This window comes from Myodes glareolus, chromosome 11 (assembly GCF_982192425.1).
Source record: "Myodes glareolus chromosome 11, mMyoGla1.1, whole genome shotgun sequence".
NCBI classification, from domain to species: domain Eukaryota; kingdom Metazoa; phylum Chordata; class Mammalia; order Rodentia; family Cricetidae; genus Myodes; species Myodes glareolus.
In genome coordinates, this window is record NC_142036.1 from 13,336,131 (window position 1) to 13,361,066 (window position 24,936).

A 24,936-nucleotide genomic window follows, 5' to 3' on the forward strand; every position below is an offset into this window, starting at 1 on the left:
TTTGCAAACTTTCTGGGGCCATAGAATAGCATCTCTCAGAAGTGAGTAAAATTCAGAAATGTCTCAAGTGTTCCTGTCATAGGGAAGGAGTTCTGCTCAGAGGCAAGTCTGATCCTAGCCAAGGTCCACCTAATGAAGAAGCTATGTCCAGCAGGGACAGAGGGACAGATAGAGATAATATCTAGAAACACAGCTGTGTGTGAAGCTTTTTAATTTCACATTGATGCTAAAGAGAAATGACAGTGTGGAAACACAGCATTCCCTGTGCATATGGTGAAAAGGGAACTAAATACAGTGTGGTGAATCCCTAACAAGGAAAATGTGTACACAGAGCTACATTAATGCTTCAATTTCTATAACTGTCATCAGTGTGTATGATGTCTTTTATTTGTCTTCAGTACTGGCTTCTGCACAGGTCCAACTAGAGATCCTGTTATAGCAGGAAGATATGCAAATAAGTCTTCTTTGTGCCCATAAATACCAGTCCTGCCCTGACCCTGCAGCTCTGGCAGAGGAGACAAGCCCTGGATTCCCAAATCTTCCCAATCAGGGTTCAGCACTCAAAAAAGGCCACTCACCATGGACTTAAGTCTCATACTGGTTTTCTTTGTCCTTCTGTTGAAAGGTAACTCATAAAGATGAGATACTGTGTGTTGTGTATATATGAGAAAAATGGGGGAAAAGTCTTCTGTGTCAGTTTTCTAACCAGAATTCTTTGTGGTTACAGGTGTCCAGTGTGAGGTGCAATTGCTAGAGTCTGGGGGAGGCTTAGTGCAGCCTGGAAAGTCCCTGAAACTCTCCTGTGCAGCCTCTGGATTCACCTTTGGTGACTATGCAATGAGCTGGGTCCGCCAGGCTTCCGGGAAGGGTTTGGAGTGGGTCGCAACCATTAGTTACAATGGTGGTAACACCTGGTATACCGACGCTGTGAAGGGCCGGTTCACAATCTCCAGAGACAATGCCAAGAACTCTCTGTACCTGGAAATGAGCAGTCTGAGGTCTGAGGACACAGCCATGTATTACTGTGCAGCAGACACAGTGAGTGAATGCTACTGTGAGCTCTTACAAAAAAACCTCTGTGGGGTACACGGGACCAGCAGGGGGCGCTGAGAGCACTTAGAAACCTTAGTCACAGAAGAGCCTGCTCAGAGAAGCATGGAAGACTGAACTTCTCTGTGTCTGCACTGCCTCTCCATATCACACTTTAGTATTTTTTCTACAGGTATAGTGTGTAGTAATCCTTGAATGTGTAAATGTTTATTCGAGTTTTTGTTTCCTATTGTGATTTGTGTGTTTATTTAGTACAGTGTTTCTCCCTTTTTCCCTTTATCGTTCTGTCTCTTTCTCACTCTTTCTCTCTCACTCCCCCCCCTCTCTCTCTGTGTGTGTGTGTGCGCGTGCGTGCGCGCGCGTGCGTGTGTGTGTGTGTGTGTGTGTGTGTGTGTGTGTGCTGACATATGATGCATTTCTCTAACAGTCTGCACCTCTTGTTTTGAAACAAATCCTTTCACCAGGAGTGGATCTCAGAAACTGGATAGCCTGGTTGTCCAGTGAGTTCCAGTGATTGTTCTGTCTCCATATTCCCTATATGGTATACCTAGTTGTCTGTCACACCCATTTATTTTTCTTTTTTTCTTTTTTTTCTTTCTTCTTTTTTTTCTAACAGTGTCTTCTTAGTCCCATGTTTAAAACCCACTGAAGGGTTCTTATGTGGCAAAAACATGATTTTTATAGCCCCATTATAGTTACTTTTTAAATTTAGAATGTGCTTTTACCTGAAAAAATGCATATTATCACAAAGGACAAAGGTGATCCTGTGTAGTGGCCAGTATCAGTTCCCGAAGAAGACAAAGAAGATTGTAAATGCTAGAAGATACAGGCAGCTCAGGACCACATGACTCTAGAGGACTCTGTGCCATCTGTATGTCTCCATGAGTACTACACTATGCCCACATAAGCATATACCCCTAATTTAAAACTTTGTGTTTTTTAAAACATTCTCATTCAATGCTATGATTTAGGCCAATGGTCTAGTTCTTGTGTTGTTTATATGAGACCTTGATTCAAACAGAAATATTGAACAATTATATTTCTCATATTGAATAATAGATACTGTGTTTGAAACACCACTACACCCTGTTGAAAGTTATAATATGATTTATATCATCCAAGAGAATAGTTTATTTTTCAAGAAAAACTTATTTCTCTAAGTTCTGAGTCAGGAGGTTAACAGATAGCTCAGGAAACTCAGAGTTGAGAGGTGATGTCCTCATGAGCACACATTGTTCTGTCCTCCTTTCTTTTTTGGGATACTTCACCTTGTCCAGTTCTTGTGAGAAGAAGAGGTAGCATAAAGCTAACATTTCTAATAACAACAGAAATGGATCTTAAACCCAAAAGAATAAGTTGCCTGAAACCAATGTCACTTACCCAAGGCAAAAATGAGACCAAGTGTTATGGGAGTGGAGGGGAAGGGGTGCTTGTGCTATGGGAATGGGAATGTGGTTCTACTAAGACATTATGTAAACAGTCGGGTCCCTCAGAGAATTTTACAAGATGATGTGACCCAGCAATCCCACTGCTGGATGAGAAGAAAAATAAGTAAATTTGGTGCAGGAAAGGAGAGAGAAGAGGAAAGAAGAAAGATGAGAGTAGGAGAGACAGAAGGGTCAAAGGAGTGAGAGAAAGAGGGGATAGAGTACTGGAATGAATCGCTGTAATCACAGTACATTATGAATGAGTTTGGTCATATGTTTTTAAGTAGAATGAAAGACATAGGTGGAAATGAATATTTCTAATAGCACAGGTTGTTACTATACAAATACCCATCTGACCTTGTAGTGTGTTTTTGCAAATAATTGTTTCTGTTGTTGTATATCTGTCTGTGTGCTTGTTTCAGAGATGCAAACTTTCTCATCATCTATAAATAGTGTACATTGCAGAGGTTACCACAACATCATCTCACCACAGGAACCTGCTCATAGGTCAGGTGAGAATGAGGCTTGGATTCAGGGTTTGACTTCAGGCTCGGGGCCTACCTTACCCTGAGAAAGCTTCTGAAGACATTCCAGTTCCCATTCTTCTTTAAGATCCCAGTGACTCCCAAAGCACCAGAGGCAGAGAACACAGCTCAGAAGGACTTGTCTTCCTCTTTTCTATGTGTAACAGACACTGTTACTCATATGTGCAGTCTGCTCTCGTTTTTCTTTTCATTCAGGTGTGTGGTATTGAACACGCGTGTGAGATTTCAGCACATGCTGTGGTTCAACTACACAGTATTCTTGAAAAGGTCATGGAGTTCAGACTCAGAATAGGAGTCACCAGCTGAGGGAGGAGTTTCCCTCTACTTCTCCTTGTCCTCCTCCCTCTGTTTTCTTTGTTTCTTTTGATTTATCTTTCCAATGACATATTACTATGTTATCCACAATTGAGCATACATACTGACAATATTTATGCTTTACAAACTAGTTCTCCTGTCTTTTCCCTTTGGAAATGTGTTGATTGAATTAATGAATTTTTCAAATGGTAGCCAAACTTTCTAGTGTTTCTGCTGTTTTATATCTGCAGCACAGCATCTGCATCTGATCCCATTTCTGCCTCAGCTGCTGCCTGAACCTCTGCAGCCACCACTGCTACTGCTGGGCTGTTGTTGCCATGGCTCAGTGGAGCTTTTGTATTCCATAGCCACTGACTCAGTATGGAGTCATGTATGGAAGTAGATGTTGTTTTGACTAATTCTATATCTTTTTATTTTACTAATAAAGAGTCGGTGAGATGCTGGAGTGAAAATATGCTAGCACAGAGAGGCAGAGAAAGCAAGAAATCAACGGGGGACTTTCTGTCATTGTCCCAAAGAATGCTGTCCTCTACACCATCAAAAACTCCTTCAACCTGATGTCCTTCCCTTCATATGCCTTCAACTTTACGACTTTCTCTCTCTCTCTCTCTCTCTCTCTCTCTCTCTCTCTCTCTCTCTCTCCCTCCCTCTCTCTCTCTCCTACTTCCCCTCACTCTCCATAATTACTTTCACTCAATTGATTTCTTGCTCTGCATATTGACATATGGTTGATTTTATTTAAATAACACAATATTAGATTCACAGTCTGGTCAAATATCCCATAATATCACCCTCTTTTGTCTAAATAAAAAGGAAATATTTCAAATTGATTATAGTAAAACTATTTACAATAATGAAGGTATTTTGCCGAGCATTCTAGAACGTCCATCTTGGTTGTATTTGTCAGTTTTAGAAGTATGGATTTCAAAGTTCTGTAAAATGTTTATGTCCATTTCATATGAATGCTGGGATTTGAATGTCCTGGGTAGTTTGTAGACAGGAACTGATCTTTTTGTGGTGTTTGTCATCTTAGAAACACTATCACAATCTAGGTAGATTCCTCATTGCAAGACCCCATCATCTTCTTGGAGACCACAAAAGGGTCTCCTGTTTACAAAGAGCCTGTTGGTGAAAGAGGTTGAAGGTGGGTTGTACCACATGAGCAATTACTCTTTTTTGCATTAAGTATATTTTTATTCTTCTAAACATTTTTCTCTGCTTTCCCCCCCTTCATCTCCTCACTCTTTCCTCTACCAAGACCATCATGCTCCAAATTTACTCAGAAGATCATGTCTTTTTCTCCTTCCTCTGTAGATCCATGTGTATCTCTCTTGGGGTCCTCATTGTCTAGGTCTGGGCTTGTGTACTGTAGGATAATAATTCTTTGCATTATGTCTAAAAATCCATCTATTAATAAATACCATATATATGGCTATGGGTCTACCTCCCTTACTATGGCTATTTGTATATCCATTCATTTGCCTGCAAATTTCAAGATGTCATCATTTTTACTGCTGAGTAGTAATAAGATTGTGTAAATGAGCCACATTTTCTTTATCCATTTTTCAGTTGAAAAGCATCTACATTGTTTCCAGGTTATACAAATATGGTTGAGCAAATGTCCTTGTGCTATGATTGAGCACATACCCACAATTGGTATTGCTGAATATTGACATAAATTGTTTTCTACTTTTTTGAGATATTGCCATCCTGATTTCCAAAGCAGATGTACAAGTTTGGACACCCACAAGCAATGGAGATTTTTACCCTTACCCCACATCCTATCCAGCATAAGTTGTCATCACTATGTTTGATCTTGGCTATTCTGACAGGTGTAAGATGGATTCTTAGAATTGTTTTGATTTGTATTTCTCTGATGGTTAAGGATGGTGAGCACTTCCTTAAGTGTCTTTCAGCCATTTCAGCTTCATATGTTCAGAATTCCATGATTAGGTCTGTACCCCATTTTTTATTGGATTATTTGTTCTTTTGACGTCAAGTCTCTTGAGTCTTTTGTATATTTTGGAGATCAGTCTTCCATCAAATACGGGGCTGGTAAAGATTTTTCCCATTCTGTAGGTTGGCATTTTGTCTGGTTGACTGTGTCCTTTGCTTTTGAGAAGCTTCTCAGTTTCAGGAAGTCCTATATATTAATTGTTGCTCTCAGTGTCTGTGCTACTGGGGCTATAATTAGGAAGTGGTCTCCTGTGACAATGTATTCAAGTATATTTCCCCGTTTCTCTTCTATGAGGTTCAGTGTGGCTGGTTTTATGTTGAGGTCTTTGATCCCTTTGAACTTGAGTTTTGTGTATGGCAATAGAAACAGGTCTATTTGCATTCTTCTATAGGTTGGTATCTAGTGATGTCAGCACCATTTATTGAATATGCTTTATTTTTCGATTTTATATTTTTAACTTGTATGTCAAAATTCAAGTGTTTGTATGCGTGTAGATAGTTATTCAGGTCTTTGACTCAACTCTATCAGTCTTCCAGTCTATTTTTAGGACAATATCAGGCTGTTTTCAATACTATAGCTCTATAGCAGGATTTGAAATCAGGGATGATAATGCCTCCAGAAGTTTCTTTATTGAACAGGATTCCATATGATATTGTGTATTTTTCATTCAAGATCTGTGAAAAAATTTTATTGGGATTTTGATGGGGACTGCATTAAATTTGTAGATTGCTTTTGGTAAGAGCAGTCAGGGTTTCCTGCCCTGTGGGTAGTTCAAGTTCCTCCCTGTTCCCTCCAGGACCAGGAAGGTGAGTATCCAATCAGACTGGATCCCCAAAAATCCAGAATATGCAGAGGAAACAAGTCCCAGCATCATTGTCATTGGCTTTTTAGAAAGACTTCGGGCCAGCCACATTCAGAGAATCCAGCCTCCTCCAGAGAATCTGGTTGGATCAAGCGCTCCTTCAGTCCCAGTCAACTGGCCTTGGTGAACTCTCATTAGATCAGTCGCCTTGTATCAGTGGGTGATCGCTCCCCTTGCGGTTCTGATTTGCTTTTTCATGTTCTTCCTCCTTCTGCTCCTCCTTTGGACCTTGGGGGGGCTCAGTCCAGTGCTCCAATGTGGGTCTCCGTCTGCATCGCCATCCATCGCCTGATGAAGGTTCCCTCTGATCTTGCCCTCCCTGCTCACGTTCTTCTTCCTTCTGCTTCTCGGTTGGACCTAGGGAGTTAAGTCCAGTGTTCCAACGTGGGACCCCATCTCTATCTCCATCTATTGCCAGATGAAGGATCTATGGTGATAAGCAAAATATTCATCAGTATGGTTATGGGCCAAGGCCAGTTCAGGTACCCTCTCCTCTGTCCAGAGAACAATCTGGGGCTCTCTCCTTGGACCATTTACAGTCTCCTTGATCCCATTTACAGTCAAGTCTCTAGTAAACCCTAAACTGACTTCCATAGTTGAGATATATTCTTCCCTGAACCCATATCTATCCTTCCTCCCTGCCCCCTCCAGTCCCCCGAGCATTTCTCATTCCTCCCCTGCTCCCTTCTCTCTAACCTCCTACCCTTCCAACTACCCTCCCAACCCCCCATGCACCCTTGGTTACCTGGAACTCTTGTCTATTTCCAATCTTCAGGAGGAAAACTACCTGAATTTTCTTCAGGTTCACCTTCTTATTTAGCTTCTCTAGGATCACGAACAATAGGCTCAAAGACCTTTAATTATGGCTAGAATCCACTTATGAGTGAATACATACCTTATTCCTCTTTTTGGGTCTGGCTTACCTGACTCAGTAAAACGTTTTCTTTTTCTTTTTTTTTCTTTTTCTTTTTATTTATTTACTTATGTATTTATTTATTTATTTTAATTTTTACTGGGAACCCCTCCAGAATCAAGTCTATTGCAAACCCTAGAATGGCTCTCTTAGTTGCGATATAAACTTCCCTGTTCCCATAACCATCCTTCCTTCCTCCCCCTCCCATTCCCCCAAGCCATCCCCAATTCTCGCTCTTGCCCCTCACCCTAACCATCTTCCCCTACTTCCACCCTCCCACCCCCCATGCACCCGACTTTGCTTGGCAATCTTGCCTAGTTCTATTATCCAACTATATAAATTTTCTTCAGGTTCACCTTCTTATCTAGCTTCTCTAGGATCACTAATTATAGACCCAAAGACCTTTAACTATGGCTAGAATCCACTTATGAGTGAGTACATACCGTATTCCTCTTTTTGGGTCTGGGTTACCTCACTCAGTAAAGCGTTTTCAATTTCCATCCATTTGCATGCAAAATTCAAAATGTCATTGTTCTTTATCGCTGAGTAAAACTCTAATGTATATATGTTCCACACCTTTTTTAACCATTCTTCTATTGAGGGGCACCTAGGCTGTTTCCAGGTTCTGGCTATTACAAAAAGTGCAGCTATGAACATAGTTGAACAAATACTTTTGTAGTATGATAGGGCATCTCTTGGGTATATTCCCAAGAGTGGAATTGCTGGGTCCTGAGGGAGGTTGACTCCCAGTTTCCTGAGAAACCGCCACACTGATTTCCACAGTGGCTGCACAAGTATGCATTCCCACCAACAATGGATGAGTGTACCCCTCATTCCACATCCTCTAAAACATAGGCTATCATTGGTGTTTTTGACTTTAGCTATTCTGACAGGTGTAAGATGGTATCTCAAAGTGGTTTTGATTTGCATTTCCCTGATCGCTAAGGAGGTTGAGCATGACCTTAAGTGTCTTCTGGCCATTCAAAGTTCATCTGTTGTGAATTCTCTGTTCAGTTCAGTACCCCATTTTTTAATTGGGTTAGTTAGAGTTTTAGTGTCTAGTTTCTTGAGTTCTTTGTATATTTTGGAGATCAGACCTTTGTCTGATGAGGAGTTGGTGAAGATCTTCTCCCAGTCCGAAGGTAGCCTTTTTGTCTTACTGACAGTGTCCTTTGCTTTACAGAAGCTTCTCAGTTTCAGTAGGTCCCATTTATTCATTGTTTCTCTTATTGTCTGTGCTACTGGGGTCCTACTTAGGAAGTGGCCTCCTATGCCTATATTTTGTAGACTACTTCCCACTTTCTCTTCTATCAGGTTCAAAGTGGACAGATTGATGTTGATGTCTTTAATCCATTTGGACTTGAGTTTTGTGCATGGTGATAGATATGAATCTATTTTCATTCTTCTACAGGTTGACATCCAGTTATGCCAGCACCATTTGTTAAAGATGCTTTCCTTCTTCCATTGTATACCTTTAGCTCTCTTGTTGAAAATTAGGTGTTCATATGTTTGAGGGTTAGTATCCGGGTCTTCTATTCGATTCCATAGGTCGACTTCTCTGTTCTTATGCCAATACCAAGCTGTTTTCAATACTGTAGCTCTGTAATAGAGTTTGAAGTCAGGGATAGTAATGCCTCCAGAAGTTCCTTTATTGTATAAGATTGTTTTGGCTATGCTGGGTTTTTTGCTTTTCCATATAAAATTGATTATTGTTCTCTCAAGGTCAGTGAAGAAGTTTGATGGGATTTTGATGGGGATTGCATTGAATCTATAGATTGCTTTTGGTAGAATTGCCATTTTTACTATGTTGATTCTCCCAATACAAGAGCAGGGGAGGTCTTTCCATTTTCTGGTATCCTCCTCAATTTCTCTTTTCAAAGGCTTAAAGTTCTTGTCAAATAGGTCTTTCACTTCCTTGGTTAGAGTAACCTAACAGAGAAATAAGAGATTTACTGGAGGTACTGAATCAAATGGACTTAACAGACATCTATAGAACACTCCACCCAAATAGGAAAGAATATACCTTCTTTTCTGCAGCTCATGGAACCTTCTCGAAAATGACCACATACTTGGTAACAAAGCAAACTTCCACAGATACAAAAAAATATTAGTAATCACCTGTGTCTTGTCAGATCACCATGGAATAAAATTAGAATTAAAAAACAATGGTACCCCCAGGAAGCCAACAAACTCATGGAAGTTGAACAGTCAACTACTAAATCACCCCTGGGTCAAGGAAGAAATAAAGAAAGAAATTAAAGTCTTCCTTGAATTTAATGAAAACAAAGACACAACGTATTCAAACCTATGGGACACTATGAAAGCAGTGCTAAGAGGAAAGTTCATAGCACTAAGTGCCCACTTAAAGAAAACGGAGAAAGCACACATTGGAGACTTAACAACACACTTGAAATCTCTAGAAAAAAAAGAAGCTGATTTACCCAGGAGGAGTAGAAGACTGGAAATAATCAAACTGAGGGCTGAAATCAGCAAAATAGAAACACAGAAAACAATCCAAAGAATCAAGGAAGCAAAAAGCTGGTTCTTGGAGAAAATCAACAAGATTGACAAACCCCTATCCAAACTAATCAAATGGCAGAGAGAGAACTTGCAAATTAATAGGATCAGAAATGAAAAAGGGGACATAACCACAGACACAGAGGAAATTCAGAGAATCATTAGATCTTACTACGAAAGTTTATATGCCACAAAGTTGGAAAATGTAAAAGAAATGGACATTTTTTTAGATAAGTACCATATACCAAAGTTGAACCAAGACCAAGTGAACAATCTAAATAGACCTGTTAGTCGTGAAGAATTAGAAGCTGTTATCAAAAATCTCCTTACCAAAAAAAGCCCAGGACCAGATGGTTTCAATGCAGAATTCTACCAGAACTTCCAGGAAGAGCTAATACCTATACTCCTTAATGTATTTCACAATATAGAAACAGAAGAGTCACTGCCAAACTCCTTTTATGAAGCTACAGTCACCCTAATACCAAAACCACACAAAGACACAACCAAGAAAGAGAATTACAGACCAATCTCACTCATGAACATCGATGCAAAAATTCTCAATAAAATACTGGCAAACCGAATCCAAGAACACATTAGAAAAATTATCCATTATGATCAAGTAGGCTTCATCCCAGAGATGCAGGGATGGTTCAACATATGCAAATCTATCAATGTAATCCATCATATAAATAAACTAAAAGAAAAAACCATATGATCATTTCATTGGATGCTGAAAAAGCATTTGACAAAATTCAACACCCATTTATGATAAAGGTGTTGGAGAGACTGGGGATACAAGGATCATACCTAAATATAATAAAAGCAATATACAGCAAGCCGACAGCTAACATCAAATTGAATGGAGAGAAACTCAAAGCCTTTCCACTAAAATCAGGAACACAACAAGGCTGTCCACTCCCTCCATACCTCTTCAATATAGTGCTTGAAGTTCTAGCAATAGCAATAAGACAACATAAGAAGATCAAGGGGATTCGAATTGGAAAGGATGAAGTTAAACTCTCCAAATTCTTTATTGGATGCATTTTCCCCCCAGAAAGACAAAAGCATAACCCTGTCCCAAGCCTAATTCCAGTGGATCCTTTTGTGGCAAGTTATATATTTACTAGGGCAAAATGTTTTTGGCAACAGAAAGAGTATTATCTTTCAAAAAAGAGTGATTTTTAAAGTTTAAAACTAAATGTGCCTTAGCACGTTCTCTCTTGCTCTCTCTCTCTCTCTCTCTCTCTCTCTCTCTCTCTCTCTCACACACACACACACACACACACACACACACACACACACGCACACACGTGCGCGTGTGTGTGTGTGTGTGTGTATTTCAAGAAATAAGTTTATTTATTTTGAAACTACAAAGGACATTCACTGAGGATTAAAGAGTGTCTTTCTAGTAACCCTCTAGAGGGTTATTTTGTTGTTGGGTTCTTTTTCAAGATTTATTCCTTATGATTTTCACATTGGTATCTTGACTATACTCATTTTACCTTTCTTTCACATCTATGTCTGCCTCTCCACACCTTTCAAATAAAGATAAATAAGAGAAAAAAATGAAAAAATGTAATTCATATCATGGAAGTTGCAGTGTGACACATTGATCCATACTGTAAAGCCATTTGTCCATCTTTACTTGTAAGTATGCATTACAAAGAGTCATTGATCTGGTCTGAGGCCTCTGGTTTCTACTACTCTATCGGTTCTGCATCCTCACTAATACTCTTCTTGGGCATCCTGTTGCTGCACTCTGTTTTGAAGATCCAGTGTCTTTGTGTCTTTGGGTCAGGATACTTTACATTTTCCAGTAGATCATAGTTGTGGTAGGCGAAGTCATGGAGACCAGAAGAACAGTACAGCTAGTGACTGCAGCTGAACCTTAGTGAGATGTATGAGGCTCCCAGCCTATTCACCTTATAATGTTTTTTGTGCTTCAAGAAAGTTGGTGGGTCACACTTTTGTTTGAGGTTCACAGATTCTCCTGGGATGCTAGGGGCTGCCAGGTGTTAGAATCATTTCTCTTTTCATATCAATTTTTATGTATTGTTGTATTTTTGTGAATATCCTCCAATGGATTCATTAGCAGTAGAAGATTTGTTTTTGACACCCACATTCAAGCCTTCCCTTGGACTTTCTTCTACACACACCTTCAGTTTCAATCAGTTGCCCAGGAATGTAGTATAATCTCTATGCTCAAATCACAGGCTCAGGTTCTTGATTATTTTGATAATATTGTTAATTAAAATATGATCTACATTACAATATATTTGCTAAGGGATGAAACTTATAAAAATTATGTTTGATTTAAGTTCCTTCCTAAGGAAACTGCTTTATTAAGAAAAGATATTAAGAAGAGAAAGGTATTGGAGAAACTATGAATGTCTGAAGAAGGATTGACTGACTGAAGCAGAGTGGGAATACTGAAGGGGCCATAAGATTCTATGTTTCTCAGGGAGTTCTAGGGGGTGATTAAGTAAGTTGTCCTCAAGGCACATAACCCTTGATTTAGATCTGCCCAGTGCCACTGAGGAGCTCATACTCCAAAAGGAGCCTAGCATGTGTTCAGGAAAAATAGTTACACAAACTTAGGAGACAGGGACTCTTAAAGAAAAAGCAAAAATATGGGCTGACTCTATTGTTCATGGTATACACGCCAAACTAAAAAGGACTTCTAATCACAAGGGGTGAAAGTCATTACTGCTGAAACAATTCCTCATCAGAACAACAGAATAGGGGTATAGTGTTCTATGGTAATGGCATTTTAAAAATCTTCACTTCTTGGAATACTTTTTTGACTTGGGATATCCTTCTGTATATGTAGTGCTTTTATTGGTTAATGAATAAAGCTGCTTCAGCCTATGTCAGGGTAGAATATAGCCTGGCTGAAAGTGCCATATATACAGATAATAGGTTGAGTCAGGGAGATGCTATGTAGCTACTTAAGGAGGCAGATGCCATGGAACTGCCCAAGAAGTAAGAGGTAACAAAACATTAGCCTCTGGTAAAATATATAATAATAGAAATGGGTTAATTTAAAATGTAAGCCCTAGCTAGAAATATACCTCTGCCATTGACCAAACAGTGTTATAATTAATACAGTTTCTGTGAGATTATTTGGGTCTCAGCATCTGGAAAATGAATTAGCAGACTCTGTTTACAAGTGTGACCCATACATTTGGGACATGACTAGACATCAGCTTTAGGTCAGGGTGCTTGTATGCCCGCTTGGTGTTAGGAGGAAAGTTGCTGAGAGCATGCCTGCCATTCAGCATCCCTGCCTGGTAAAGCAGCTGAATTGGGTCTGAGGGGTATACACAGATAGGAAACCATGGCAGATTCCTGCTGCCATACACAGAGACATTTTCAGGCCATGCAGAATGCAGCATAGCAGATTTAGCTTTTACTCAGAAAAAAACAGTTTATGTGCTGCACAGTGCTTGCCAGGTTTGAGGTGGTGAGCACAGCTCCCAACCAGCAGTCCCAGAGCAGGTGTTAAATGTACTTCTGCCATATTATAAGGCCAAGAGAGGTAGAGCCAGCATCCAGGCCTGTCACAACAACACTGCTTACCATTTTGCAGTTCTTCTTGTCAGAAAAGGACTACAGATACACAATAAAGTCATATTTAGACAGAAATAAACCTCTAAATGAGACACAGTGTGTTTAAATATGTACATAAGCTTGGGAGAGAGAAAAGAAAGTGAATAGAAAAATAAAAGAAAGTTTTTAAAGAGACAGGAAAAGTAATATAAAAGAGTACAGACAGTCACAGATGTTCACCCAGCATACAGCAGGAAGCAGTTTAGAGAAAAAATGTGCATGTTCCCAAATTAACTGTTTATAAATGTTTGTTTTCATTCAAAGGGTGTAATTATAAGTGACCAATGGCCACAGTCAATTTCTAAAACAAAATGGGGACATGATATAGAGATGAATACTTTACATTGGGATAGATCTTGGTCTATTGATACAAATTTAAAGCCAATTTTGATAAACTGTTTATATGTGTTTACTTTCTTATTTAAGGTATTGTATTTTGTTCATTTAAAACTGTAATGTATAGTTAAGTGGTACAGATTAATAATCAAAGTGGTCATCTGTAGTAACCAAAGTTTGAATTATGTTAGTTGGGTTTCAAGATACATAGAGATATATTTCAGTTAGATAAACAATCTTCAACACTCCAAAAACCTACAGAATACGGAGTTAAAAAGGTTCTAAGAATTTAGGTTTATAGTATGCTGTATGAACTGGATATTCAGGACCCACAGAAAAGTGACTGCTGAACTTTCTAAAGATAGGATGGTCTTCAGGGCTTCTGCTTCACAGAAGAAACTGCCAGGCATTCTGCAAGACATGACTTCCATTATCATCTGATACCAAAATGTGGGGACCAGTCTACAATTTTGGGATCAGTCCACCCGCTTCTTACCCTGTTCTATTTACAGAGTAGATAGCGTAATCATCAGCAGAGGTTCATGTCAAAAATGTTATAAAATATATATATTGACTTTAATGAAGAGTAAGTGAGTTTATGTTGCTTGTATACAGATCTGCAAGTGATTAACTATATTGTGCAGTTTTCCTTCCTCTTTGGTGTTTCCTATACACCTAAAGTTGTACATCTGAGGATAGATGCATATGTGTGATGAAGAAGGAAACTCCTGGTGTAGCCACACTCTGAGATCATGTCCTCCCAAAGGTAGACCATAGGATTTTACATTGTCTGAAAATATAGTGTTAGCCAACTTTGGGAGGATATACTTAATTTAAGGCATGGCATGGGACAATTTCACCCTGATATTTCTCAAGGGAGCAATTTGAAATGCCAAAACTGTGAAAAGAAACACAGGAAGCCTGTGGCCTCCCTCAACTTCTAGAGAAGAGTTACAGAAAATGATGTTCACATGCCTCAGATTATCTTCTTAGGGAAAATTATATTATAATGCTTTTAATAATTGTAAACATGATTGTCTGAGAACCAGGCTTCCTTGCAGAACTGTAAACATGTAACTGTGTTATCTAGGAGCCATAACGGTATAAATGAGCCTTGTGTTGTTTGAGTGCTGAATATTTACAGGACACAAGCACATTAAGTGTAGGTTTTCTTTTTTTAATTTATTTTACTTTTTTAAAAAAAAACTATCTTATTCATACTAACCCAGTTCCCACTCTCTTCCCTCATCCCATTCCCTCCACAAATCCCCCATGCCACCCCCGCCCACTCCTCAGAAATGGCAAGGTACATTGTTTGGGGAAGGCCAAGGCCATCCCTACCATATCTAGGCTGGAATAGAGTATGAATTGTGTTTTTCTTGTTGCTCTTTTACAAGACAATTTAGGACAAAGAAGAGATGCTGAGTTTGTAAGTGGAAATGAATGAGAGGGAAGGTGGACATGTGTAACAATTTATTGAAGAGAACCTCGGTGTTTGTAGGTGTCCTGTGAGAAATGGGGACAGTGGAGCTTGGGAGAGAATTGTTGCATCCTCTGGCAACCTTGTAACTCCCCCATGTGCCATCTAAATTCCCCTTCAGTGAATACTATGTGCACTGGTTTTGTCATGCTCCAAGGAAGGGACCAGAGTGGATCTCATGCATGTAATACTGGTGTCTCAATAAAGCATACAAATTCTTTCAAGGACCAATTGACCATCTCTAGAGACAATTACAAAAACACTCTACACCTCATAATAGATAGTCTGATAGTCTGTGATACAACCAAGTATTGCTGTGTCAAAATGCACATTGAGGAGAATAAGTATGAACCTAGACAGAAACCTCCCTTCAGGGCGTCCTTATAAACAGAAGGGGGCAGGGAGAAAGCAAGCATGTCAAAGTCACCCTGAGCAAGAGCAGAGGGACATGATTGGATAGAATCCATATTACTGATCTGCTCTGTAAATCACACCGAAAGTTTCTCTACAATTGTGGTTCGTAGGTATATTAGAATTGTTCAAATAAAAAAAAAGTATTTTCAACTCTGATGTATATATTTAAAAATAGGTGTACTCAAAACCTATATTTGACACAAATGAGATGGAAACCATTACACTGGAAAGAACTGACTCTACTTTGTTCACCAGGATCTAATGTGAAATATTTTAGAATCTAAAAAGTGGGCTTCCCTACACTCAGGATGGTGTCAGCTTGGTTTCATGGTGGAAACAGTATGGAATTCAAGTTAAACAGAAAAGTCAGGCATGATCAGTCATCCATGAATCCAGGAAAGCTTTATACTCAGCATAGTCCTCACACAATGTGTGCACATCAGAAGAAACACTGAACAAGTTGTCTAGCCTTTCATAAGATATAAAGTTTTTATGGTCCAATAAACCTCTCTGCTGACCCAATAATCCAAATCAAACCAAACAAAAGCAAATTAGAGAAAGTCCAGATTTAATGGATGCCAGAGCACTCAGGAACCGTCCAGATCCCTAGGGAAAGAACACCAGAACACCACGCAGAGGAAAAAGGAGAATCGGAGAGATCATTTGTTCATTCTCTGGAGGCAGTTTAAATAGCCCATGGGAATGGGCTTGCCCTTTTCTGGTGAGGGATCACTATTTGACAGGTTTCTCAGAGGTGAAGTCTGGTCTGTCCAAACTCCCAGGGAAGGGGATTTAGAGTGGAAAGTTCCACACAAACATTTTAGAATGGAAACAAGGGCTTGGAGTGAAACCTCCAACCAAACATTCCAGACTCTTTGGATATAGGCATGCAAGGGGCGTAGGGTGACACTTCCAACCAAACACAGACCATTGAATTCACCAGCACTAGAATTTTCCTTTTTGGAAGTTCTGATAAAATTCTGCGTTAAAACCATCAGGTCCTCGGCTTTTTTTGGTTGGGAGGTTTTTTTTTTATGACAGCTTCTATTTCCTCACAACTTATAAGTCTATTTAAATTGTTCACCTGGACTTGATTTAATTTTGGTAAATGGAACTTATCAAAAAACAAGTCCATTTCTTTTACATTTTCCAACTTTGTGGCATATAAGCTTTTGTAGTAAGACCTAATGTTTCTCTGAATTTCCTCAGTATCTGTATGTCCCCCTATTCTCAACAGAACTTCGAATAGCCAAAAGACACTTAAGGTCATACTCAATATCCTTAGTGATCAGGGAAATGCAAATCAAAACAACTATGAGATACCATTTTACACAGGTCAGAATAGCTAAAGTCAAAAACACCAATGAGAGCCTATGCTGGAGAGGATGTGGAGAGAGGGGAACACTTATCCATTGTTGGTGGGAATGCAAACTTGTGCAGCCACTGTGGAAATCAGTGTGGCGGTTTCTCAGGAAACTGGGAGTCAACCTCCCTCAGGACCCAGCAATTCCACTCTTGGGAATAAACCCAAGAGATGCCCTATCATACTAGAAAAGCATTTGTTCAACTATGTTCATAGCAGCACTATTTGTAATAGCCAGAACCTGGAAACAACCTAGGTGCCCCTCAATAGAAGAATGGTTGATAAAGGTGTGGAACATGTACACATTAGAGTTCTACTCAGCGGTAAAAAACAATGACATCTTGAATTTTGCATGCAAATGGATGGAAATAGAAAACGCTTTACTGAGTGAGGTAAGCCAGACCCAAAAAGAGGAATATGGTATGTATTCACTCATATGTGAATTCTAACCATAATTAAAGGTCTTTGAGCCTATTATTCGTGATCCTAGAGAAGCTAAATAAGAAGGTGAACCTGATGAAAATCATGTAGCCATCTGCCTGGAGATTGGAAATAGACAAGAGTCCCAGGTAACCTCGGGTGCATGGGGGGGTGGGAGGGTTGTTGGAAGGGGAGAGGGTTAGAGAGAAGGGAATAGGGGAGGAATGGGGAAAGCTAGGTGGACTGGGATGGGGGGAGGAAGGAAGGATGGATATGGAGTCAGGGAATAATATATTTCAACTAAGGGAGTCATTTTAAGGTTTACAGGAGGCTTGTTTATAAATGGGATCCCAGGTCCAAGGATAGATCCCCAGATTGTTCTCTGGACAGAAGAGAGGGTGCCTGAAACGGCCTAGGCCCATAACCATACTGATGAATATTTTGCTTATCACCATAGAACCTTCATCTGGCGATGGATGGAGATAGAGACAGAGACCCACATCGGAACACTGGACTTAACTCCCTAGGTCCAAACGAGAAGCAGAAGGAAAGAGAACGTGAGCAAAGAAGGCAAGATCAGAGAGAACCTTTATCCGACGATGGATGGTGATACAGATGGAGACCCACATTGGAGCACCGGACTGAGCCCCCCAAGGTCCAAATGAGGCGCAGAAGGAGGAAGAAAATGAAAAAGGAAATAAGGACTGCGAGGGATGCGATCACCCACTGATACAAGGGGACGGATCTAATGAGAGTTTACCAAGGCCAGTTGGACTGGGACTGAACGAGGACGCAATCCAACCAGATTCTCTGAATGTGGCCGGATTCTCTGAATGTGGCTGGCCTGGAGTCTTTCTGAAAAGCCATTAACAATGGCACTGGGACTTGTTTCCTCTGCATATACTGGATTTTGCGGATCCAGTATGTCTGGACACTCACCTTCCTGGACCTGAAGGGAGGCGGGAGGAACTTGAACTTCCCACTGGGCAGGAAACCCTGACTGCTCTTAGGGATGGAGAAGGTGGAGGAGAGGGAGTGGGGGGAGTGGGAGGGTGGTGGGAGGAGGGGCAGAAATGGAAACTTTTATAATTTAATAAAATTACAAAAAAAATAAAATGTTGGGTTTTTTTAAGCATTCTCATTCATTGCTGTGATTTAGTCCAATGGTCTAGTTCTTGTGTTGTTTATATGAGACCCTGATTTAAATGGTAATATTTTAAAATTTTATTTCTCATATTGAATAATAAATACACTGTTTGAAAAACCACTTCTCCCTGTTGAAGGTTATAAAATGATATCTGTCATACAGGAATACAGTTTATTTTTCAAGAAAAACTTATTTCTCTCATTTCTCTAAGTTCTGAGTCAGGATGTTAACACATACTCAGGGAACCCAGAGTTGAGCAGTGATGTCCTAATGAGCACACATTATTCTGCCCTCCTACCCCTGATTGGGATGCTTCATCTTGACCAGTGCATGTGGTCAGAAGAGGTAGCATAAAGCTAACATTTTCTAATAATAATAGAAATGAATCTTAAACCCAAATGAATAAGTTGCCTATAACCAATGATATGTGTGCTATTATCCAAGGCAAAAATGAGACCAAGTGTTATGGAAGTGGAGGGGAAGGGGTGCTTGTGCTGTGGAAATGGGAATGTGGTTCTACTAAGACATTATGTAAACAGTCGGGTCCCTCAGAGAATTTTACAAGATGATGTGACCCAGCAATCCCACTGCTAGATGAGAAGAAAAAGAAGCACATTTGGTGCAGGAAAACATAAAAGGAGAGAGAAGAGAAAAGAAGAGACATGAGAGTAGGAGAAACAGAAGGGTCAAAGGAGTGAGATAAAGAGGAGAGAGGGATGAATCAATGTAATCACAGTACATTATGAATGAGTGTGGTAATTTGTTTTTAAGTAGAATGAATGGCATAGGTGGAAATGAATATTTCTAATAGTACAGGTTGTTAATATACAAATACTCATCTGCTCTTGTAAGTGTGTTTTTGTAAAGGATTGTCTCTGTTGTTGTATATCTGTCTGTGTATATATGTATGGGTGTCTGTGTGCTTCCTTCAGAGATGCATACTTTCTCATCATCGATGAATAGTTTACATGTGGCAGGTACCACAGCATCATTTCACCACAGGAACCTGCTCATAGGTCAGGTGAGAATGAGGCTTGAATTCAGGGTTTGACTTCAGGCTCAGGGCCTACCTTGCCCTGAACAAGCCTCTGAAGGCATTCCAGTTCTCATTCTTATTTAAGATCCCAGTGACCCCGGGTGATGGTGGCGTACACCTTTAATTCCAGCTCACCAGGCAGAGGCAAGTGGATCTCTGTGAGTTCAAGGCCAGCCTGCTCTAAAATAGGTAGTTCCAGGACAGGTTCCATAGCTACAGAAAAACCCTGTCTCAAAAAACAAAACAAAATGAAAGATCTCAGTGAATCCCAAAGCACCAAAGGCAGAGAACACAGCTCAGAAGGCCCTGTCTTTCTCTTTTAGATACGTGGCACACATTGCTACTCATGTGTATGGTCGTCTCTCATTTTTATCTTTTCATTCAGGTGTGTGTGTTGAACATAAATAGTAGGATTCCAGCACATGCTGTGGTTCAACTACAGAGTAGTCTTGAAAAGGTCATGGAGTCCAGACTCAGAATAGGAGTCACCAGTGCAGGGAGAAGTTTCCCTCTACTTCTCCTTGTCCTCTTTCCTCTGTTTTCTTTGTTTCTTTTGATTTCTCCTCCCAACCCCATATTACTATGTTATCCACAATGAAGCATTTTACTGACAATGTTTATGCTTTACGAACTAGTTCTCCTGGCTTTTTCCATTGGAAAGGTGTTGACTGAATTACTGAATTTTTCAAATGGTAGCCAAACTTCCTGGAGTTCCTGTTTATTTATATCTGCAGCACAGCATTTGCATCTGATCCTATCTCTGCCTCAGCTGCTGCCTGCACCTCTGCAGCCACCACTGCTACTGCTGTGCTGTTGTTGCCATGGCTCAATGGAGCTTTTGCATCACATAGCCACTGACTCAGTATGGAGTCATGTATGGAGGTAGATGTTGTTTTGTCTAATTCTATATCTTTTAATTTTACCAATAAAGAGTCAGTGAGATGCTGGAGTGAAAATATGCCAGCACAGAGAGGCTGAGAAAGCAAGAAATCAACAGGGTGACTTTCTGCCATTGTCCCAAAGAAAGAGCTGTCCTCTACACCATCAAAAACTCCTTCAACCTGATGTCCTTCCCTTCATATGCCTTCTACTTTACGACTTTCTCTCTCTCTTTTCTCTCTCTCTCTCTTCTCTCTCTCCTCTTTCTCTCTCTCTCTTCTCTCTCTCCTCTCTCTCTCTCTCTCTCTCTCTCTCTCTCTCTCTCTCTCTCTCTCTCTCTCTCTCCTACTTCCTGACTTCCCCTCAAACTCCATAATTACTTTCACTCAATTGGTTTCTTGCTCTGCATATTGACATATGGTTGATTTTATTTAAATAACATAATCTTGGATCCACAGTGTGGTCAAATATCCCACAGCATTACCCTCTTTTGTCTAAATAAAAAGGAAATATTTTAAATCTACTATAGTAAAACTGTTTACAGTAATGGAGCTATTGTGCCAAGCATTGTAGAATGTCCAGCCTGATTGCATTTGTCAGTTTTAGTAGTACATATTTCAGAGTCCCAAGGAGCAGCATCTGTGCGTGGACGAGGTGACCCTGTACAATCCAATGTGTTGTAGATAGTTTTGTGGGCTTGTAAGTATCTAATAGTAAATCTCTTCCACTCCAAATCAGTGACATTTAGGTAATCCGAAGTTTCAGCCTGAAACATTCCCTGCTAGTTATCTAGTCAGCTGTTGAGATTTGTCAGGCAATAACTCTGCATGAAGGTGGCATCATCCAGGTGGCAATCTTAGCAGGCTTGGGTCTAGTGAGGTATATAAGGAAGTTGTGACAACATGTGTAACTCAGCAGATGTTTAAATTTAATCCGTGGTTTGGAAAGGTAGCCTTTAAGAATTGTAACCAGGCATAGATAAAGCTTCTGTGTATACCTATCCTGTTTAATAGATGCATTCCAGCTTTGCAGATTCCACAGTATAGCTCACAAAATATGTAGCTCCCAGACTTAGACTGTTTGTATCCGTTTAATATGAATGCAGGGATTTGAATATCCTGGGTAGTTTGTAGCCAATAACTATCTTTTTTGTGGCATTTGCCATCTTAGAGACACTATCACAATCTAGGTGGATTCATCATTAAAAAGCCCCATCACCTTTTTGGAGACCACAAAGTTGTCCCGTTTGCTAAGAGCCTGGTGGTAGAAGAGGTTGGAGGTGGGTTGTACCACGTGAACAATTTACTCTTTTTTCAGGTACATTTTCTCTCTTTTTTGCATTAAGTTTATTTTTATCATGCTATATGTTTTTCTCTATTTTTTCCATTCCTCTCCTCATTCCTTCTACTCTCTACCAAGACCGTCATACTCCCAATTTACTCAGGAGATTATGTCTTTTTCTCCTTCCTCTGTAGGTCCAAGTGTATCTCTCTTGGAGTCCTCATTGTCTAGGTTCTCTGGGCTTGTGAATTGTAGAATAATAATTCTTTGCTTTATGACAAATTCCACTTAAGATTAAATACATTATACATGTATACATATATACATACATGCACAAATGGGTCTGGGCTACCTTACACAATGTAGCTTTTTCTAGATCCATTCATGTGCCTGCAAATTTCAAAATGTCATTACATTTTTCTGCTGCACAGTAAAAGATTGTCTGAAAGTACCACATTTTCTTTATCCATTTTTTAGTTCAAAGGCATCTAGGTTGTTTCCAGGTTATGGCTATTGTGAAGAATGCTGATACAAACAGAGCTGAGCAAATGTCCTTGTGGTATGATTGAGTGTAACATGAAGAGGCCTGTTTGTTGGGGGTTTTATGTCCTGCCCAGTTTCCCCAGCTGTTTAGTCCCAGAGAAAAATCACACAAAAATCTCTATAAGTTATAAAGCTGATTGGCCCGTTAGGTCAGGCTTCTTACTGGCTAACTCTCACATCTTGATTAACTCATTTTTCTAATCTATGTTAGCCATGTGGCTCAGTACCTTTTTCAGTGGGGCAGCTCACATCCTGCTGCTTCGGTGATCTGGGCAGGAGTGGGAGGAATCAACCTCCTCCTCCCCAGAATTCTCCTGCTCTCCTGGCATCATTTCCACTTCCTGTCTGGTTTTCCCACCTACACCTCCTGCCTGGCCAATCAGCATTTATTTAAAACATGACTGACAGAATACAGACAATTCTCCTGCACCAATTGAGCATATGAGCATATACCCACAATTGGTATTACTGGGTCTTGACGTAAATTGTTTCCTAATTTTTTGAGATATTGCCATAGTGATTTCCAAAGCAGCTGTACAAGTTTGAACTCCCACAAGCAATGGAGAATGTTCCCCTTACCCCACAGCCTATCCAGCATAAGTTGTCATCAGTGTGTTTGATCTTGGCTATTATGACAGGTGTAAGATGGATTCTTAGAATTATTTTGATTTGCATTTTTCTGATGGTTAAGAATGATGAACATTTCCTTAAGTATCTTTCAGCCATTTGAGCTTCATATGTTGAGAGGTCTCTGTTTAGGTCTGTACTCCATTTTTTTTTATTGGATTATTTGTTCTTTTGATGCCAAATCTCTTGAGTCCTTTGTATATTTTGGAGCTAAGTCCTCTGTCAGATGTGGGATTGGTAAAGAGTTTTTCCCATTCTGTAAGTAAACATATTGTATTTCTGACCATGTCCTTTGCTTTTGAGAAGCATCTCAGTTTCAGGAGGTCTTGTTTATTAATTTTTCTGTTGTCTTGCTGTATATTTTCTTTATTTTGTTGAGGTATGCTTCTTGTATTCCTGATTTCTCCAATACTTTATCATGAATGGTTGTTGAATTTATTGAAGATTTTTCATCATCTAATTAGATAATCATGTGGCTTTTTTTCAGTGTTTACATGTTGGATTACACTCACATATTTTCATATGTTGAACCATCCCTTCATCACTAGAATGGAGCCTACTTAGTCGCAGTGTATGATTTTTCTGATGTATTCTTGGTTTGAGTTTGGCAGTGTTTAACTGAGTATTTTTGCATCAATGTTCATGAGTGAGATTGGTCATTATTCTCTTTCTTAATAGTAGCTTTGTGTGGTTTGGGTACAAGGATAACTGTAGCATCATAAAAAGAGTTTGACAATGTTTCTTCTCTTTCTATTGTGTGAAACAATTTAAGGAGTCTTGGTATTAGTTCTTCTTAGAAAATCTTGCAGCATTCTGAGCTGAAGCTATTTGGTCCTGGGCTTTTATACATTGGGAGATTTTTGATATCTGTTTCTATTTCCTTAGCAGTTGTAGATTTACTTAATTTGCTTATTTGGTCTTGATTACTTTTGGTAACTGGTATTTATTCAGAAAATTGTTCATTTCCTTAAGTTTTCCAATTGTGTGGAGTACTGGGTTTTGAAGTATGATTTGATGATTCTTTGGATCTCCTCTGTAGCTATTGTTATGTCCCCTTTTTATTTCTGATATTGTTAATTTGGATATTCTCTCTCTGCCTATTGGTTAGTTGGGTAAAGGTTTGTCTATTTTGTTGATTTTCTCAAAGAGCCACTTCTTTGTCTTACTAATTCTTTGTATTGTTTTCTTTGCTTCAATTTTGTTTATTTCAGCTCTCAATTTTATTATTTCCTGTTGTCTAGTCTTCCTGGATGTTTGCTTCTTTTTGTTGTAGGGCTTTCAAAATACCTTAATCAAGATCAGAAATACATATACATATAGCAAAATTGACCATAAATTTCTATCAATAAAGCAAAATTTATACCAAAGTAAATTATTCATATCTATATCATATCCTCCTTTAAATGTAAAAGAACATTTATAAGCAATATTTGGGAATATGGGCACAGTTATTTCTCTTTAAACTGCTTCGTGGTGAATGAGGGTGCTGTTAATCAGGACTTTTATGGTATATTTTGTGTTCCAGGTTCATCTCAGTTGGCAGTTAAGTGAAGTAATTTTTTGAGGGTGTTCACAGCAACCTTTCAGGAGGGCATGGTCTATCATGCCATATTGGGATTAAAGCAATCCACAGGGTCTCATCCTCTGTGAAAACAAAAGAAGAACCTCATTTTGAAAGCATCAGATCCCTAGACCCAAATTTGGAAGTCATGATACCTCTAGAACATATGTGTTTGGATCAGTTTAGCAGCCCACACAATGAAATGTCTCTCTGCATTTAGCTCCTTCACAAAAAAAATCAAAGAAAAAGCAATAATATACATAGAATCCAGGCTCTCTGCGAATTTTTTATTTTTACATGGCTTTTTTATTTCTTTTAATCTATAACTATTTATATTCTGTCTCTTTAAAGACTTTACCCTTTTTTAAGGCATTAACTTTATTTTTTATATTCTTTTTCTTTTCTCTCCTAAGTCTATGTACACTCATCCAACATTGTGACCCATTTAGAGATCTTTTATGTCTGAATCTGTCCTATTGTGAATCTGTAATTCTTTACTATCCAGGAGCATTTTTTTCTTTGTAGTTTTAAATCACTAAGCACTTAAGAATCTAAGCTGTGACATTCCTAGGTCAAAAACAGGTACTGCGGACTTGCCCTGCCCAGTCCAACATGGCAGAGCCATTTGTGACTTTGAATCAGTTGCGCCTCTGA

The 24,936-nt window shown here is 39.4% G+C and overlaps 2 pseudogenes across 2 annotated transcripts in view; both read left to right on the top strand.

Moving 5' to 3' along the window:
• Positions 1 to 24,936, top strand: part of LOC148120425 (immunoglobulin heavy variable 3-23 pseudogene) — a 445,932-nt pseudogene that overhangs the window by 304,256 nt on the left and 116,740 nt on the right. The gene's annotated exons all lie outside the window — the stretch shown is intronic.
• LOC125402621 (immunoglobulin heavy variable 3-9 pseudogene) lies at positions 515 to 1,110 on the top strand (annotated as a pseudogene). Its single transcript, XR_015739275.1, has 2 exons — positions 515 to 625; positions 728 to 1,110. The product of XR_015739275.1 is annotated as an immunoglobulin heavy variable 3-9 pseudogene (transcript).